Below are 21019 nucleotides of genomic sequence, written 5' to 3'. Positions count from 1 at the left end.
GTTTCAAACCCCGCCCGCGATTTTAAAGCCCGCGATGCAAGCACCGGGGCAGCAGCGACATACAGCGGGTTAAAGCCTCCGAGCGCATTGCCTAAAAAGGCCACGAAGCAAAGCCCCGGGCCCGCCGTCCAGCCGGGAAGCGGAGCCGGGCTGTCCCGGGCGCGGTGCGGGCTGCCCGCTGCCGCCCGGGCCGAGCCGGGCGCGGCTGCCGCGGGGTCGCGCTGCCCTCTCGCGGCCGCGCCGCTGTCCCCGAGCCCTGCCGAGCCCTGCTCCTCGCCAGCCGAGACAACAGACACTTGTTTTCTTTGTTAAGGGCGAGTTGGGCTAAGCAAACAATGTTCGCACCTGTGCCTCCGTTTTTTAATACTGTGTGTATTGAAATAAGCTCTTAAAATACTATGAAATCAAAGCAGTCATCAGATCCAAGATACCACTGAAGGTTACTGCTTCCTCTGAAATAGCAAAGGGATTGCAAAGTCCAGCCAAGGAAAGAAGCTTCATATGCCCTTCAAACAGGTTAAATTATCAGCAACCTGTACATCTTTAGTCAAAAATCCACTCCCACTGGGAGAAGATGCCAGAAGGGTTCTGCCACTTGTCCCCTGCCACACCTGGGATTCACCACGTAGGACGCAAAAAGTGTGGTAACTTTAAGCAACAAAGAATTTAAATGGGATTTCTTCCACTTAAAACAGAACTCTCATGCACAGTAATTATGTAAGAGATCATGAATGAAACTTAAACCGTCTATTTTCTCCCTTGCTTAGATTCAGAGACTGAATTGCAATTGTCCTTGAAATTTGGAATTCGTTTATTCTGTCAGTTTAATTCTAATAATGGATAGTATTGCTCCTTATTATAGTTTCTAATCTGCTATTGCTTCAGTAGGAAGTAGCAGAAAGCCAACACAGAGATGGGATCATGCACCTTCACAGCTGCTGAAAATGTTTTAAATGTGTTAAAGAATTTTAAATTACAGCTTATGAAGTAAACAGAAAGTAGTTCCACTAAAAGCTTAGTAAATTAAATTAGGTTTTTCTGTATTAGATTTGTACCCCATATCAGAAACAAGCCTTCCACATTATATCCCCTCTGCTGCTCACCCTGCCATGTATTCCATCAACTCTAGAGCATTAACTATTGAGTTACCTGTCTCATGCACACACAACTTGCTACAGCTTTTTCTGCTTCATACTCAGCATTTAAGTAAATGAATGTCCAAAAGAAGAAAAAGACAGGAAGCAAAGCCTTCTATTATATGCTTTTACCACAGAAAAGCCTCCTAATAAATGAGAATTTTCTTCTTAAATCTGCAATCCATAAGAACATGGCTTGCATGTAGCAGGCAATACTTGAGACATTTTGTTCTATTTACAGAGTATAATAATCCTTCAAGGAAGTACCAAATTAGTTGGAAAATCTAAATAATTTCAATACTTACAAAACATATAAAAGGGCCAGGAGGTCACAGCATGGCATCCTTTCAGGTTTGAGGGTGTTACTTTGGATACAGAACATAGCAGGCTTGGCAATGGTTACAGGACAGATCAAGGAGTCAAAGTGTACAACCCATGACCTTCACTACCCCATGAAGGAGTGTTTTAGATTCAGTTTATTCTTCTCAGCTAGAAATTGTCACTAAGCAATTTTCAGAGATTCTGCATCAGAGGACATTTAGGGTTTGTGCTGATGTTTTGCTTGTTTTTTTTCTAATTCAAGACATAGTTCATTATTCAAGGCAATAATTCATTATTCATGGCTGTCTACACCAGCAGTTGTTAAAACCCCCAAACAGTTAGAGGGGCACAAATCATGGCTAGAAATTTGAGTACAGGCTTCTTGCTCCATCACTGAAGTGTGTTAAATGCTGAAGTCTTCAGAGCTGCTGGCCCAGAAGTGGACACTTCTCTTGGACAAGAGCTAACAACTCCAAACTTTGGATAGAGACTATCAGCTTTATAACCTAAATACTTAAAGTTTTAAATATTTGACTACTTTCCCTGTTTGGAACCCAAATGAGAAAGATGGGGCAGGATTTACCCTAAATAAGGACTTTTCACATGGAAAAAGTGTTTATTACCTTGCATTGTCTGGGAGGACAAAACTAAGCTGCAAGTTTTGGCATCTTTGGAGAAAATAAAGCATTCAAAGCTGTAATAAATCACATGTGCATTGTGATTGAATGTTATTAGCACTTGCACTTAGAGCAGTGCCACTGCCACAGTGTGAAATGTTCCATTACCTCACCCTGGATGCTTCTCATGACCAATGTGTCGAGCAGAACTGTCTGGTTTTGGAGCATAAGTGCCTTCCTAGAATGTTTGCTTCAAAAGATGCAGCAAGAGAAGTTAAAATATCATTTAGCATGTGCTGGCAACAGGAGTGTAGGTCTTCACCTACTCACAACAGAGTGGTTTCCTACCATGGACTCAAAAAGTTCAATAACGTCAGAAGTTAAAAAATATGTTGAGTGCAAAGCTAAGGCAGCTAAATCCCCATTTTGCCAACACACTCACATTAAAAATTCTTCTGAGCACAGAGAGGAAATATCTAGTGCTTAAAGCAGGAACCAGAAAACCTGGATTTTGTTTTTGTGTTACTTAGGGGCTATGACCTTGGCAAGTCAGCCTTCTGGCCCCCATTTAGTAGTTTGTAAAGATTTATAATACACACCAGGTTATAGAGCAGTCTGAGCTTTTCAAAGCATGTTTCAAGAATTATTTTTTCTGTCTAAGTTAAAGTCTACATTAAATATAAAGAACTAAAAGTATTTTGTAAATATGCAATGTTTTATTAATGTGAACATTTTGTGGTCTTTGACAGTAGAAAATTTTTTTTCCCTTATGGATGTCTTTAATGGATATGGTAATTGGAAGCAAAGTACTGTAAAAAAATCCCAACTTTTCCCTGTAAGTGCTTACATATGTATGTACATTGATCTGAAGGCTGTAGAACAGTATTTTTAACAGTGCTCTTCAATATCTGCTCTGCATGTCGTAGGCAAGGCGTGGAACACCAAAGAATGAAGGATCTGAGAGCATTTTATGGAATTTTCCACTTCAGAAGATTTGCATATCTAGTTAATTCATTTTGTAGATTTCTGCATGTTTGGGCTTGCTAATTCCACATCCCCAACCCCCAGGGGGAAAAAAGGACAAGAAATTTCCCAATGAAACCAAAACCATCAGGACAAAACTGTGGCCAGCCACACTGCACGGAGCAGAAAGGATTTGGCTGGTCTGGGCTGCACAGCCTTCCTCAATTTATTCCAAGGCAATTCCTAATTTATTCCAAGGCAATACTTGGAAATAAACTCCATAATGGTTATTCTAAGGCATTGGAATTGAAGACTTCAAGCTCAGTCTTGCACTTGCTATAGAAAATTGGTAAAACCCATTGGAATGAGAGCGGTCTGTATTCAATGTGGCTCCTAATTGGAAACCAGATGCTGTTGGTTTAATGAGGTTGATGGGCACAAAAGACTCCAAAGCTTTACTTCCAATCTTGTTTCCCCTTTCAGGAACAAAAAGACTGATCTGCTCAGACTTTTGAAGTATTTAGAGAGTTTAAACATGTTTAAAGTACAAATGAAAGCCTTAAATGCTAACGTTCCTTGTTAAAAAGATCAGCAAATAATGTGTTTGGCCTTGAAATAAAACTTCCTTGTGATCATGATTTTCGTTTCTCAAGGGAAATTGTTTAGGAACATTGGGATTAAAAGGGCAACTATGCTTCCTTTAATAAATGTACAGAATATGGAAACAAAAGAACAGAATTGGAAAATAAAGCTTCTCTTGCTGTCTTGCTGGTGGCAAGCAGTAGGCCTGATTTCAAACACAGTTTAATTTTATCACATCATTCACTGTCACTGTGGAAGAAATAGGAGAAAAATCCTGAAATTATGTAATTTTATATGTGAACTCTCAGGATTCCATAACCTAATTGCTTTTCTATCATTTTCTCTTCAAGAAGTACTGAAGCATTTTATGATTCACCCTCAACAACCCTCTTCACAGAGAATACAATTTACAAAAGAAAAAGCCTTATGCTATTAACCTTTTACTTCTTGAGAAAGGTCTCTGAATGTCAAAATGCCAATTTCCCCTATAGAGACTCTAAACCCTGGCTTCATAGCCAGAATGGTTTCTAAGCTTGAGGTTTTATGCCTTAGAAACCCACTCTATACCACCCAAATTATTCTAATGCTGTTGTAGATTACTATTTCATTCTGAATAGTCTAAAATATTTAACTTTATTATTCCCTTTCTTTAAAATGTCTTTTACTGGAACTTGTACCTTCTTTAATGTCTGTCATATACAATCATATACCCTTAAGCATGGAGAAAATCAAAATTCACATCACAGATGGAATTCTTTTCCAAGATGCTGTGCAGAAAACATATTTCAAGTTTCAATACAACAGCTGAATATCTGGCAAAAGCCTTTTCCCTCCATAACTACTGTTAAACATAATTATTTACAACTTCCAATTATTATTTTCACTTGCATCATTAATCTGATTTTTTAATGCCTCTTCTTTCTCATTTTAGCTTGGCCAGAGGAATTTTGGTCCTGCTCTGCAGGACGCACTGCCCCTGTCTCCCACACCACCCCCAACAGTTCTGTGTTTCAGGGAGCACAGCTCAGCACTGAGCCTTTTGCCTTTTTCCTAATGTAGAAATGAAACTTGATATAATTTTAGCAAGGAGAGAATAGAAAAGTGGATCTTCATTTGAAGGCTTTTATGGACATATTTCCATAACTGTCCCTGAAGGCCGTCCAATAAAGATCCACTTTGATGTTACCCTCCTTACTAAAATTGTCTGGAGTCTCAAGGCAGGCTGGGGTGGGACACAGCTCCCAGGTCGGGGCTGTTTGTGCTGTGGCAGCTTTGCCTTCATTCTGCACCAGCTGGTGAGCACAAAATACCAGCTGGGCCACTTGGGCTTGGTATTTAACTCTCCTGAAGTAGATGGAACAGGAGACAGTAACCAAGAAAGTGACTAAACAATTAAGCAGTTGAAGATCTGAGGGACCTAAATCCAAAATATACGACCACAAAAAGGAAACAGCAGAGTTATTTTGTTACTGGACATTACAATAAACTAACAAAGTGGAAAGTAATTGCTGTAGGAAGCCTGGATTTCTGGTCACTCTTGATCAATTTGAATCTAGGATGAACATTTCCCCACCATTTTATTGTCATACAACTGCTTTCTTGTGCCAAAATGTAAGCAGTAATTCCAGAAATAGGACAGAATTTGTCTTTTGTAAACAGGCGACCTGGAACAGGTTCAAGTGCATCAAGTGCAAATTTATGTGGTTAGTGGGAATTTTTCTGGCAATCTAATTATTGAAGTAGCATTTTTAGAACCTAAAACAGCCAGGAGACAGATTTAGAAAATGTCAAACAAAGGCTTTGAAGTTTCAATTGGAAGTCTAAACTGTTCTCTTCTCCATTTCACACAAACAAGTTTGGTTTTTTTGATCCATCATTTTGAATTGGAAATCTTTCCAGTGTAATTAGGCAGAATAAATATGCAGGGGCAAAGGCCAACTCCTGGAACAGAAAAGGGTGTTGGGTTTGATTTGAGATTTTTTTTTTTAATCAGAACAACATATCCAGTGGGAGTATAGTCAAACATTTTGACTACAGTTATTATGTCACTGCTTACTGACACCTTGAGTCTCTTCCTCAGGACATAAATTACTGCTGCCCAAGAGTAAAAGGCCAACAGCTCTGGCTGGTTCCATGTTATGGCATTAACTTCCATTATTCAAACTCAACATTAGCTGCACTACTCTCTCATGTCACTTTCCAGTGTTCAGCTAACATCAACTCCTAAAGTTGGTACAAAATACATCCTGAATTCAAAATTACACTTGAGGCTAGACACATTCAAATCCCCATCCAGTCTGGTGGGTTTGTGGCAGTAGCTCTCTCTCAATGCAGCTTTCAGGCCAGCCAGCTTGAGCCATTGCTATCCCAAACCCTTCTGCAGGGCCTGGCATCAGGATTTAATAACATCACCTTTTAGTGATATCAAATTTACCATGCCCACATAAAGACAACAGGAAGTTTGCCTTTGTACTTGCTGTATTTTGAGACAGCACTCAGCCAAGTTAGACTGCAAGGTTTCCCTCCAGGTGCTCACCTTGATCCTCACTGCTGTTCCTTATTTTGCTGACATTTCAGAAAGACATTCCCAGCAAAGCCAGAGCATCTCTGTGCCCTCACAGTCACCAAATTCTTGGTCAATCTGCTCCTGCAGCTGCGTCACCCCTGCTGTCACTGCCACCCTGTTGGAATTTCAAGCCCTTTCTTGCTCCAAGTTCAGGATGGATAAAACTCAGGAGACACTGTTTTTGAAGCCTCACTCTGAAGTTTATTATCCTTATCTATTACAAACTTATGAGATGTGAGCTCTCTCTAACAAGTCGAGAAAGTGAGCTAAAATGGTGTCTCTTCAAGGCTATTTAAGTCCCAATTACCCAATAAACAGCTGACATCTATATTATTTATGCTTTTAATCCAATTATGATCACTGCAATGTGGACATCCTTCACCCAATTAGAGAAAACCACCCAGATTCATGAAGAAGGAAGAAGAAGGTGCATAAAAGACAACTAACCCACACCCAAAATTCCCCATCTTGGCTCCCATACATCACCATATACTAAAATCCCAAATCTAAGTTTTTTCACCCTGTGAGATCACACTTCTAACCAATGACACACCCGTAAATCCAAGTGCTTTAATCAATTTTGGAAACCTTCTCCACAGCCCCGGGTCACATGCAGTGTTCTCCTGAGTGTCTGTGCCTTTCAGCACAGAAAGTTGAAAATTTTCAGCATGCAGGGTTCCAACACCAGCCCTGCTCCCTAAGCTGGGTGTTTAAAGCCCAGGAAGGCAGGAGCTCAGTTCTCACTTGCTGACCTTGGTTAGTGCCTGACTAGAACAAGCTGCTCCTGAATTCTGGGCTGGTGCCAATGCCTTGTTCCATCCTCTGTTCCTGTGATTTGATGTGATGAAAAAAGCATTATTGGAGACTGGACTGAAAAGAGAAAGAGGTTTCTGAAAGCTCAAATGAAAGGCATATTTAGTAACATTTTAGGGAGATGTATGCTGGTTATAATGCCCTGCTCTACTTTTTTTTTTTTTCCTTAGAAAATATTAAATCTCTCAAAAAAAGCAAACTATTTCTGTACCAAAGTTACAGAGTGAGGAACAGGTAATGAGAACACCCAGAGCAAAGGGCTTCCTGTGTACATTCAGCCCTCCAAACATGAACTAAAAGCACTGTATCTGAAATAAAGTTTCATTAAGTTAGCCGTGCTGACACCACACTCTGCTGCCACAAAGCCATTCTTCCACACCTGAGCATCACTTTCCCTCAGCTTTCCATCATGGTGCACTTGGGAATTATTTTTATTTGACCTCCAGAACAGGGTTTAGGTGTTGTAGCATCTGGAATTTTCACATTCACTGCAACCCAGAGAGAGAAGTTACTGGAAATGATGACCCACAGTGTAACAGGGAACCACAGTGAATTGTCTGCAGCTCTGAACCAACCTGCAATCCTTCCAGTAGGCTCAGGACAGCCATCTGGAGATGCTGCTGAGCTCCAAGACATGAGCAAGACTGAATTCAATGCAATCAGAGCTGGAATTTTCACCTCTGAAAGAAACTTCTCTGCTTTCTATGCTGTTGCAGGACTAAATACCAAGTAGTTCATTATGCTCCAACTGCACAGACCATTTGTCAAGATAAAAAGAGAACATGGAAAACTCAGAAATGAAAGCTCAGCAGTATGTTCAGTATGTACAAATATTAAAGAGCAATCATCTAAACAGCAAGTGCAAAAGAGACCATGGCTAAGCTCAGGAGGTACCACAGACTCAGTTTTCTTTGTACCATCCGACCATCATCTCCCAAAGAAAGAAGGAACAGGAAGAATCCTGCCCTTAAGCCTGGGCAACACTACAAAGACTAAATTCAATATTTAAAAGCACTGTTCAATCATCTTACTGCTGCCTCAAAAATCTTTGTGGAAAGAGATCTTTAACTGTGTAAAATAAACTTCTGAAATCACTCATCAAAATAAGTACATATTAGAACTGTAGGGATTTTTCTTCCTCAGTCCTTAAGTTCTGTGATTATACACCAGGAAAAGATTTGTTCTTCCTGCTGAAGTTTATTACACATAAAGTCTCATGTAAAATTCTTAAGTACCCTGGCAATAATAGAGCTATTCCAAGAAATGACAGGGAATGTTTTTAGAGAGCAGCAGAGTTACAAAATGCAGACTAAGAAGAAATGCAACCACGATGAAATATGTTAAGCTGTATACTTTGGGTATTACTTGTGTATACAGACACAGAAATACCCAGGTTTTGCAGTAGGCCTCTTGACCCATTCCATAGAATTATTGCCAAAATCTTTAAGTGTTCTGGATCTGCTTAATGCAAATATTTTGGTTGTAATTATTGATTACTTCACTCTTTTTTCAAATCTTGGAGACATAGTTTCCTTCAACTTCTTTGAAGCTAAGAACTCCAACATCTGTAAGACTGCCTTTATTCAGACTGCAAATACTTTCAGGAACGAAAAAATAGTTCATAAAAAACACAAGAAAGTTTGTGGCTTTCTGGGGATTTTTTTTTTAGTGGCAATATTTGTTCTATTTTTTTACTATTACAGTTGATTGTCACTTTGTTAAAGTTCCATTATCATCATTTTACTACCAGTTCAACATTCATTTGCCAAATTGAATGCATTGCTACAAATTGTTTCTCAGATAATAGATACCTAAAGCTTTCCTTGAACAAGATATTCAAAGTGCACTGCATCTAAATTACCTGCTTTGGAACTATGTCAACTTGGAAAATGTTAGGATCAAACTAATGAGTACCTGTATGTGCACATTATTTATCTTTACACACAAAAAGAATAAATCTTGAACCCTTACTTATCTGAAAGTGGTTCCCAAAATTGCAGCACAATCACTTCAGGGTGCTCCTGAACTGCAGAAGAAGCTCAGCCCACTAAATGCACAAACCAATAAATTCTGCAGAGTTATTTCAGCACCCATCTGGATTAGCTTTTGATGCTTTCCTGGGTGAAAAATGTAATGTAATTTTCACTGCCTATTGCTTAACTATCTTTTAGATGTTTACCTTTTATATATTCCCTGTAAAAACAAAGCCCTCAGATGCAATATAAAAATAAAAACAATACATCACCTATGAGAATAAATATCAATACCTTAACTAGATCTTTTCACACTTTCCACCAAGTTATTTTCATCGAACATGAGCAGGGAAAAAATGCAGAAACTGCAACTTGTTCCTGAATTTATGCACTCACTGCCCTGACAATGATAATTTTCACTACTGTATTGTGTTCAGTACAGAGTGTTTGTGATCAGTGCTTATCACATTGATACAATATAAGAAATTTAAGATTATTTTTCTTTAGCAAAATGTTCAGGAAACTATATAGAGTAAATGGAAACCTGGAATTTAGCCTTTAAAGGCTTATGGAAGGAATAACAAGGTTCACTAATAGTGAACAACCACCCCTTTTCACAGATCTTTACTAATTTATCACAGGTTATCAACAAGGCTCACTGAACTTTAGGAAAATATATTTTTTCCTAGTCCCTTTCAATTCCTGCCTCTAACAGCTACTCTCCCCTCCACAGAGGGCCCTCCCAGCTCAGGGTTGCTCTTCCCTTTGGAACATTTTGATGAGCACCAAGTCCAGGAATGAATTCAGCATTTGATATGCTGCTAACAGCAGCTCCCTGCCTACATTTGCTATTTTTTAGTCTCATGCCACAAGCCTCCTTCAGACTCAGTTCACTGTGGCTGACTCTCCATTCTGACCGTAGAAATCCCAAGGTCAGGCAGCAGCCCCAAGGCAGAGCTGGCAGTTTTCAGTCGTCGTGCCCCGCTCTCAGTGTGAGCACACACCCAAACCCATCTGCCTGAATGTGGAACCCCTGAGCCTCTGCAGCTGCTCTGTACAGACACCAGCACGCTTCAGACCCAAAGTCCTCAGCAGCATGCCATGAATCCAGATTTTACAGATCCACTCTGCAGCAGGACATTTCTAGGAATGAGCTGTAAGAGCTCACTGTGCTGCTAGAGAGGAGAAGTCCTTTCCAGTGTGACTCAGTGTCTCCTGCCCCAAGTGAAGGGTGGGATTGCTGCTGCTGTGTGCATCCTCTCTGGAGCTTCAGGCTGCTCCCAGAACAATGCCACAGCTCCAGCATTCCCGGCTGTTTGATGCCTCCTTGCCTCACTCCAGCCTCTCCTTGAAGACCTGCACATGGTTCAGCAGCACAGAGCTTTCCACAGCCTCACAGGAGCTCATGTTCAGGGAACAACTGCTACAGAAAGATCCTTATAGACCCACATAACCCATTTATTACAATTAAATGCTCATTTTATCTTTGCTGCCTATCACCAAAAGCAAACATCAAGTCAAATGGACTGTTTAAAACATAATCCTACTGCAGTGGTATTTATTTTGATGCTACAAAGCTGTATAATTACTGCTTCACTTTTTAAAATTCTTAATTGTCATATTTCTCTTTATATTTTCTTTCTAATGAAAAAAGGGTGAAATGTGCTGTTGCATTTTAGTTAAATGGTATGCTCTGTCTCACCCCTCGAAAATGTGTGCTTTATTCCAAGCTGTGATCCTGCCCTGAAGTCTCATGTCTCCGTAATCCCACTGACCCAAGTGTTATTTCACACCCACTTTGAATCTCCCTCTTAAGCTGTGCAAGGGAGACCAGACTCCCTCTTGTTCCTTCTCTCCCCAGGCTCTCCCTCCTCCCTTCTCCCTCAGTAACCATGCTGCTCCGGGGCTGGGACCCCCAATAAACCCTCATCTAATCAGCACCCTCAGGAGCCTGTGCAGTCTCCTTGCCTGCCTGCTGCTGCCAGCGAGCTCACAGCTTAGGGGCCCCCCAGGAACTCCCTGTAATGAACTGCAACAGATCCTAATTCCTGGTGCACTAACACGGCTCCTACTGAAATAATCTGTCCTGCCCACAGCTGCACAACAGGCCAGAAGAGAAGGCTTTTCACTCCTCACCTGAGCAGCACAGCACAAAGGTGAGACCCCAGGAGCAGAGATGCCTCAAGGTGAACGAGCAGAAGAGCAAAATGCAGGATGACAAATCCTTTAACAGCAATGCAGAAGGACAAATTCAGGGAACACACAGCAGGAGCTTTGCACATCAGTTCCGTGCTCCAACACCCATGGAAAAAAAATCTATCGTACAAGGAGGGACCTCAGAACAGCACACTTCTCACAGTGCAAGAACAAAACAGCTACTGAAAGGCTCAGCTCTAGCACTAAATCCTGCCCCAGGTAAAATTAATTGATTATATTACTAGAGACCACATCTTCTGTAATAGCAACCCCACCAAAATCAAATAACAATAATGACATTCTGAGTGAGAACATTAGTATGGTTAAATATTGCCACGAGGCAACCACTTTTGGCAAAAAAACAAAACCAACAAAACCCAACCTGTTGTGGTAAGGTGATTTCTTTCAAAATACTCAATTCAAACTAGATCAGATGCCTGCTTTGCATTCATTATTCACACACATCTTTCAGCTGAGGATCTGATGTCTTCAGATGTATTGACTAACCCCATAGGAAAAACAGGTATTAGTAGACTTTCATTTATGGCATTGAATTTGTAGAATAGGTGTTGGAAATTTCAAACTAAAACCAGCACTCTCTTGTCATTATTTTAGTCCACTTTTTCTCCTATCAAATTAAGACATTTCTATATGAATCATAAGCTGAACCAACTAATCAGAGTTGAGAGCCCTGTTTCTCTGCTCTCCTGGTGTACAAGGCTGTCCCATGCTGATGCTGGCCACCAGAAATTGGATCTGTTAATTCCTGTTACACTCCAGGACTGGCCAAGGTCTGTCAGCCTATCTTCATGGACTTCCTGACTTGACAATTTTTACCTCCAATTTCAAATGGAAATTTCTTGTAGTCATAAGTAACTATTTGGCACAGTAAAAGCATGATTTCTGATAAGACTTAAATACCTACATGAATCTCAAACAATTGTTATTAACAATGCACAAACACAGCAGAAAGCCTGGGAAATATTCCAGAAACACCCTCACTGGACCAGACAGGAAACATTCACTACCAGGATGAACGAGGTCCACACACTTACTGTGGAGAGGACAGACTTGTCAGAATATTCTGAGTTTCCTTTTGAAGCCAGTTGTTAAGTCACTAAGGTATCCAGCCTCACCCCCTAAACCAGCCACTTCCAAAGCAGTCAGCAAAAGGAATCTTTAAATAGGAGCCACGTTTGTGTTGTCTTTGGGTTTGTTATTAAAAAGAAATAAGGAGGGAAAATTTGGCTTATCTTTCAGATGTCTTAGCCTTAAACTACTTCCAAAGTGAAAGATAACTATCTGAAATTGTAAACATCACACACTTAAGAGATAATGCAGAATTCTCGTTTTGGGAAAAAACCCTTACAATAAAACCTCTTACAATAATGCTTATACTATTCTCATTTTTCTTGTTAACAAATAATAACTCTTGTATTACTGAAAAAAATTATTCATTAACGATGCTTTTGAAAAACACACAAGGTAAGACTGTGCTAAGTGTTCCTTAAAAATATCTGTCTTCCTTCCTTCCTGCACTGAAAAACTCTCAGTGTGCTTATCAAATTTCAGGATGACTGATAACACTTTATAGAATCTAAATATTTAATAGAATTACTGGTGGTTTTTATGGAGACACACTGCATATGGAATTACTTCTTGCACGAACTCTTAAAAATACTCCTAAAGCTATACTTCAAAGTTGAAATAGAGTGAAATTTCAACTTCATATTAAAACCAGTTGGATTATTATAGACTGAAAAATGCTGGTAAAGTCCATACAGCCACATCCCATTGCAGGATATGCACCAGCTTCAATAAAGTTCCAGCATTTTAAGATTTAAGGAGATTCTAATGAATTACTAGGACAAATAGCTTTCTTTTTTATTTTTTTTAGTGTCTAGTAACACCTAAACAAGCAATGAGTGATGGATGCTCCCATCAAAAATGTTTATACAGTAGTCTGGGCATGAGAAATTATCCCAGCAGACTGCAGAGGAAAGTGACAGCAAGAGCTATTGCTTCAGGAGTGTAGACTGTCATTCAGCTCCTCCAAGTGACATTATAAATCAGTGGCTCCAAGTATTCCCTCTAAGGAATGCTGCTCCAACCATGCAAGAAGCTGCAGAAATGCCAGAGGCGGTGGAACAGTGGGGGACTGCAGGTGGTGACAGTGTCCCAAACGTGACAGTTGAAGGGACCCTGAAAACTTCAGTTTCACTTGTTGATCATAGGTATTGTAGTAAGGTAGAAAAATCATAAAGACCTCATAAAATCAAGGCTGTTCTCCTAAAATCGGTGGCTGGCCTTGTCAGGCTATCCCTTTGCAAGTTCCCATGTGAAAGCAATCCTGGCGACCTGCTCTAAGCAGGGAACCCAGCACTGCCGGGCCATGCAGATTTCAGACCCCTCTGATCCCAGCACGACCCCGCAGGTGCTGGTTTGGCCCTGCTGGCTTTGTCCTGCACGGGTGAATATTGGTTTGTGTCTGTGCCTCACTCAGGCTGGCACTGCCCCACCAGAGCCCTCACCCTGTGCCTGCTTGGAAGGAAGGAGTGAAACTGGTCTCTTAACCAGCAAATCCAAACTTCCTGCTGTTATAGATGGATAATCAGATGATTGGCTCTCATAATTAAAAGATAACTATTGTGTGAATATTAATACAAGCTTTAGTGACGTATAGTTATGTTATTGTAGTTTAGATGTCCTCTGTTCTCCCTTTCCCCCTGTACTGTTGCCATCAGACAGCCAGGGTGGTCCAGGACAGGCAGAAGAAGGGGTGCACATGTGTGCCTTGTATGGGGCAGGGGGGAATGGAAAAGCTTGGTGCTTAGGGGGTGGGCATGGCAACACCTGACCTCCAATCAAGCTACAACAAAGCAATCTCCACTGATAAATGGCTAAGAAGAGCTGACTGAGACTTTGGAGGGGCCAGGGCTGGCTGATGCAAACCCCAGGGGTATAAAAGACTGAGCATCCATCTTGAAGATGAACTGGCTACATGGTGTGCACGAGAGGCACTTCCCAGTGCTGCAACTTTTTCCTTATGCAGTCCTTTTGTTGTATTTCTGTCAAGGTTTAATAAACCTTTTTAAATTTTCAAAGTGAGCAGTTGTTTCTCACATAACCGAGCACATCCCCACACCCACTGCACACAGAGCTGAGTGCTGGGTGCCATGAGCAGCTGAGGCACACAGGTGAGGATGGGGGGGCACACAGGTGAGGAGATGGGGGGGCACACAGGTGAGGCTGCCCTTGTCACTTGGCTCAAACCATTATTTTTCCATTCTCAGCTGGTGCAGCTGCCTGGGGACAGGCTGCCCTCACCCCACATCCCTCTGACAGGGCTGCAGGAGGAGTTCTCAGCTGAGGAAGTTTCCTGGCAGGATGGCTCCTGCTCTCTGGGCTCACTGGGGAGCACGAGTTCCCTCATTTTTGCTGTGGAATGAGAGCACACCCAAGGAGTGGGGAAATGTGAATTGGTGACAGTCACAAATTCAGGCACTGTAGGTAGCATGAGGTATCTGTAGCTCCTCCAAGCACCTCTACTCTCCTTTCTCCACATATTTTGGTCAATGACCCAAAATAATCCAACACAGACAGCTGAGCATCTCCGGCACCAAATGTTTACTCTGTGGGCAATTGATAAGTTTTCTTTTTAACTCTTTCAGCATTTACACTGCAATATAACTGGCCAATATGCTCCTGCTTCCATAACCAGGGGATAAATCTAAGATACCTCACGTGCTTGTCAGGTAGTCAGTCAAGGAAAGTAGCAAAGTTCTCAGATCATTACATTCCTCTAATTACTGATGCATGTGTTACTGGTACATTTTGGGTAAAGAGAAAGAAAAAAAAAACCCATCATTTGTTTCTTTCAAGCTCCCTTTTCTTTCTGAGGAATGCCCAGAAGAGCCAGCTGGCACTCACAAACTCTCACTACTTATTGCAAGACAAATGTTTACTTCCTTTATGAAGTGCTAAAGTAGCACATCACTGACAGTTTAATACCAGGACCAAAAGCAATTTCCTGCAGAAATCAAAAAAGTAACCTTGATTAAAACAATCAAGAACCAATTTTGAGACACTGAGTTATCTGCTGAAAAAAAGAAAGACTAAAATTGAGCTGAAATTTATTTCTCTTCTATGGTAGCATCCTAGATTTCACTGAACAGGAAAATAAAGTTTCTGTTAATTAACTGCTTGGGAGTTTAACTAGTGCACTGCTGCTAAAATAACACCCAGTGCTGACTCAGAGGGTGGTGGGGGTTTCTAACATGATGTTGTGAACAATCCATCAATTTCACATTCTAATAGATGTAGGACTTCCTTGTGCTTCCTAAGTCATGAATGCTCATCACCCAGTGCTGCAAAGCTTCCTATTGCCCTGTTGTAATTCTGAGAACAGAATTTTATCTAAGTTTCAAGCTCATAAGCTGCTACACCAAGCCTGCTATAGGAAATTTGTGTTCCATGGGGATGGAAAAAAACCCCACAGAAACAAAACCCAAACAAAATCCATCCAACCAAAAAAGAACAATCTTTTTCAGAGTAAGACATGAACAAGAACAGAGTTTTACCAAGATATACCCAGCTCATCTGTGGTCTCTCAGACTGATGCTGACACACTGCACCCATTCCCCAACTCTGTACCAGAACTAAGAGAAGCTGAGATCCAAAGGTGGCTGTAAACCAGCACAGTTTGAAAATTTATTATCTTGGAAAACACATAAAATCAAAGTCAGCAAAGAAGAAAGCACCCCAAAATATTAAACCCTGAAAGCATTCACACTCACTATTTCTTCTGTGGTTTTCTGACAGTTTAACAGTTTCTGAGGAACTTTGATCCCTTGCCAATTGCTTCCTTTTCCCCGGATCCAGGGCAGCTTGCTGCAACCATTTCCTTGGTCTTCCAACACCTCCCCTTTCCTGACTTCCTTTACCTTTTTACTCTGAGGCTCACTTTGGGATCTGGAGACCCTGTAAATAAATATTTATGCTTCTGTTCTTGCTCTAGCAGTATTTAGCAGTCTTTTCCATAGTAAGTCCATTCTTTGATACATTTCACAATTTGAAATGTGCTAATAAATTAAACAAAGGCAACTGAAAATATTATTCCTTGCATTTGTTATTACCAAGTTGTCGTTGTAACTAAAATTGTTCTTGAGAATTTATATATCAATTATATAAATTGATAGGAGCAAAACAAATAACAGATTCAGGGTGCTTCATTGTTCAGGTTTTATAAATAAAAAACTGAAAGGATGCTCAGGGAGCTCAAGTAAAGGTTGCATTAAACTTTTCTCCTCAGCTGATCTTAACCCAGAAATAATTTTGTTCTACTCAACAGAGACCCTGAGAATCAGGAATTGAGAGCTGACAGGATTATTTTTATGTTTACACTTCTAGCCTATTTCAGATAATTAGAATGTTAGAGGAAAAACCCACCAGGGAGAGTTGAAAGCTTCAAACCAGTTTTTCTTTACATGGTGATTTATCTGTGTAGACTGAATTTCAGCTACTTCACAGAAACGTGGCCAAGGTTGGCAGCTGTGTCCCTGCCAAAACCAGAGAGAAACACAGGGCTGGCAGCAAAACTGAGGGGCAGTGGCTGCCACACCGAGAGGCAAACCCTGCCCTGAGGCACCTGACAGAGAAAACGTGCTCCTCTAAACTGGAAATCCTGCCCAAAGATAGGGAACAGCCGTTCTCCCAAAGGGCATCGCAGCAGGATCACAAGGACAATATTCTCAGGACTGAGGAGGAAGAGAAGGAAACTCACCTAAATCCTCAAACAGAGGAAAGGAAAAAAAAAAAGGGGAAAAAGATGGGGGAAAAGACTGAGGAAAAAGGCAGGGAAGAGAGAAGGGGAAAAAGAAGGGGGGAAAAAGGGTGGGGGCAAATGGAAAAGAAGGAAAAAAGGGGAAAAGGGGGGGAGAAAAAGAGGGGGGAAAAGACTGAGGAAAAAGGCAGGGAAGAGAGAAGGGGAGAAGGGGAAAAAAAAGGGGGGGGGGAAAGGGTGGGCGCAAAGGGAAAAGAAGGAAAAAAGGGGAAAAGGGGGGGAGAAAAAGAGGGGGGAAAGGGGGGTGGAAAAGAATGGGAAAAAAGGGAAACAAAAAGGGGGGGAAGGGGTGGGGAAAAAAAGGTGTGGGGAAAAGGGGGGGAAGGGGAAAAAAGGGGGAAAAGGCAGGAAAGGTGGGGGAAAAAGGGGTGGGAAGAAGAGGGGGAAAAAGGGGTGGGAAAAGGAATAATTGGATACAGGGTAACTTGCTAAGTAACTAACATGTAAATAGGTGAACTTTGCTTACACTTGAGGGTGTGGGCTAATCAGCAACCAATAAATTGATTTCTAAGCACTTCTTCCTGTGGCCTCAGGACATGAACTAAACCCAGCTGAAAATAATTTTAAAGATCTAATTAACTTATTAGCTTGAAGTAAAAAAAGTCTCTTCCTCATCACAAACAGCTGTAGGAGGCATAACAAAGCAATGTGGATGTTTTTCAGAAATTTAGAAAAGAGGGAAAAGCTGTCAGGGCAGCAAGATCTCACTCAGAACCCAGAGTCACACTCATGGTGACAATTCACCCATCAGGGATGGCAGGTAAATTACAGAATAGTGGGAAACACCTACTGCACATTCTTTAGTAAGAATATGTGGAATGGAGCTTCAAAACCACAGAAACTCTGCAAACTGCAAGAAAAGAGTTTTCTTGCAATAGCATTTCATTCAGAGAGAGTATTTTTAGAGATAAAGAAATTGTAAGAAGATAGGGGAGAATCTACTGAGATTCAGCCTGGGCATCACAGTCTACAAGCTACCAAGGCACAAAATATCTTTGAGAAACTCACCTGGGACAGGAATTCCTATGAATTTTTTATATAACTTAAAGATTTTGCCCCTGTGCAATTAAGCTAAGAGCCCCTGAAACTCCCCTGGGTACCTCTTGCTCCACTAACACAGTATCTTTCTTTAGGAATTCCACATAGCTCCAATATTATTCAAGACAGTAATTATTTTTGTTTTCAACCAATTCTATGCAATCAATTTATATTCAACCAATTCTATGCAATCAAACATACTTCATAAGCATGCTGCTGGCACTGTCTGGAATTAATGAAAAGAACAATACTAAAATGCAAAACCAACCAGATAGTCTGGATGAATATGGTGGCTATTAAGAAACGATGAGTCCAGATTCCTGCAAACAATTAATCAAGAACTCAGGCAAAATGAGGGAACAATAGTTAGGGGCAACAGGGGATTACAAACCCTGAGATAATACTCTTGAGAGAGCAGTGAGGGAAGCAGCTGATTGCTGGAACACACTCACCCACCCCAACCTGGATATAGTCCAGTCAGGCTGATGAGAGAAACGAGAACCACCCCAAAGAAGGAGGAGAACAAGCACCAAAATATGACTTAGATCACACTCACTGAGGGGGATGTAGCCTGAGGGGAGGCAAACCTGAGCCCACGGAGAGGTAACAGAGATAAACACACCAGGGCTTATGTCAGGAGAGAGCAGAAGGCTTCCTTCTCTGCCTGGTGGATAATCAGCGCTGCATTCAGAGCTTCTGCCACTGCAGTGACAGATTCTTGACTAATGTTAAGGAACTTTAGTCCAATATGGGTAGAGAAATACCATTTCCAGTTGTTGTTTATCACTAGGGAACAGCATTTAGGCACACAGTTAACACCTCTGGAAGGGTTTAGGAATAGAAAAAGACACTGTGTCATTTTATTATTAAAATTATTATTAATTTTGAGAACATGACACAAAGTCCTAACTTGTAGCTATTAGATATATTTTTATATACATACATATACACACACACATACACATATATATATATAAACATATATACATATATATTTATACACAACTACAACATTTAGAGTTCGGGTTTAGAGCTTTTGGGATTTTTGCTTCGGGTATTTACATTTTTTTAATAAGTACAGCATAAGGGCAGATTCATTTAATTTAGATTTTTTTTCATAGATTATTTCAGTTTGAAAGTTGAAGACCACAAGCTTCAAGAATTAACAGTTATACCACTATGAATTCAGTAGAAATAAACACTTAATCATTTTTATTTCAACCCTTATTTAAAATACTGATTTGCCTCTCCTGATAACACGTTTATATTTATTGTTAATGTAGTAATAAGTGTTCAATAATTCCTTCTTACTCTGTCTGTATTCAACAGACAGATTATAATATCAAAGAGAAAGTGATAAAAGTGGGGCAGTATTTGAAGTGGCCATGTATCTTTATGATTTTTTTTGTGTTTGCATTTAAAGGTCAGTCCTACCTAAACTTTGAGAGCCAGGAGGTGGAAGCAGACCTCCCAAGTGGCACTGTACACTTCCAGCCCACTGAAAAAGTGTAACAGAAGTTGGATAAAATAAAGTCCAAAATCACAGCTGCCCCATGTAGATTTTACCTTTGTGCTATATAAACCAATTTTGTGTTTTCCTGGCCCAGCTTCAAAGTTATTTTTCCCCTTTGGAGGATAAGAAGACCTTAGACAAGCAGTTGGTTCTTCTTGGGGTATTGTTAAACACTGGAATTATGGGAGATGGAAAAATATCTGTTGTCCCTTAAGCAGAGCCTGGTTTTGCCATCAGAAATGTTGAGTTTGGGTATTCTTTAGGAATATTTTACATTTCCATGCTCATCTCACAAAGTTTCTTAGTGACCACTGACATCTGTTATGATCTCAGTGAGGTCTGAGGCTGAAGTTTGATATGGAATTGTGGCTCTCCATTTGTTTGGAGCTTTAAGACTCAGAACTTGAGGGAATATTTCCAAGCTTTGTCATTGCCCAGAGCCAAAATCTCCTCTCCAAAACAAGAGAATGAGTAAAACCTTTGGGTAATAAACACAGTGACACTGATGTATTTTTTAATAACCTAAACACTTCATTTAATACTTTGTTGGGCCTGACAATGAAATTGCCAGCTACTTATTCACACAGTCCACCAAATCCCAAGATAAAGGCTTCTGTTAATCCCCTGAAACTTCTGTACTACATTTTATAATCCATTCACTAACAACTACCTTGCCAAGCCAAATAGCAATAATCTTCCTGGTTTTCAGTATTTCTGCCTCGGCTGGAATAACACTCTGCCCATCATGCCTGTGAGGAGGCTCACACAAACCACAGCTATCCTGCCATGGCAGAATGAAACCCCAAACTCCAGCCGTGCAGAGGGGGGGTAAAAAGCTGGAAAGTGATCCATTTCAGAGAAGACCTCAAAAACCCCTGCCAATCTCTATAAAGTCACTTCAGTGCTCTCATTGTTTAGAGAGCTTACATATTTAATATGAAGGATGTATAATACCACTAGAATCATCACTTTTAATAAACATCTATTAAAATGAAAGTTGAAATTAGTAACAATAATGAAGCATTGCAAATTAGTTGTTACTTCTCACATAGCAGGTGGTACAAAGAAACCAAGAAGTTTTCTTCTCTGTCCCTGTAACTTGGCACACACACCAGTCAGAGCTGAGGATGGTTTCAAAGAAACACCTTAACCTCCATCCAGGTGAATATTCTGAGCTCCCAATTTCCACAGCAGCAGTGTTATACATGAAATAAAGCAGCAAGAGCCATTAAACCTCTGCACAAGATGCTCCAAAGTGCCTCTGAAGCCTCCTTCAAGACAGGCAGCTCCCGTGCAGCTCAGGGAGGGAAATCAGTGTTTGGCAGAGCCCTGCCTTAGGGAATGGTTGGAAAGATAAGTTTTTGTCCTTTGTTTTTCCTTTCCCCAAATATAAACTTCATTTCAGCTTCCAGCCAATGGGAGCTTTTCAGTTGTAATATTTTCACTCATTAAACCTTCA

At 40.7% G+C, this 21019-nt stretch overlaps 1 protein-coding gene across 1 annotated transcript in view; it reads right to left on the bottom strand.

Moving 5' to 3' along the window:
- The window catches only part of SLIT3 (slit guidance ligand 3), a 524200-nt gene that overhangs the window by 477408 nt on the left and 25773 nt on the right, over positions 1–21019 (bottom strand). The window contains exon 3 of the mRNA XM_039701675.1: positions 6938–7013. The gene's annotated coding sequence lies outside the window, so the exon portion shown is untranslated. The remainder of the gene's footprint in view (positions 1–6937; positions 7014–21019) is intronic.

Source organism: Passer montanus, unplaced genomic scaffold (genome assembly GCF_014805655.1).
Source record: "Passer montanus isolate IOZ18808 unplaced genomic scaffold, ASM1480565v1 scaffold15, whole genome shotgun sequence".
Classification (NCBI taxonomy): Eukaryota; Metazoa; Chordata; class Aves; order Passeriformes; family Passeridae; genus Passer; species Passer montanus.
The sequence above is the reverse complement of the archived record's forward strand: the minus strand, read 5'-3'. Positions and strand labels throughout refer to the sequence as shown.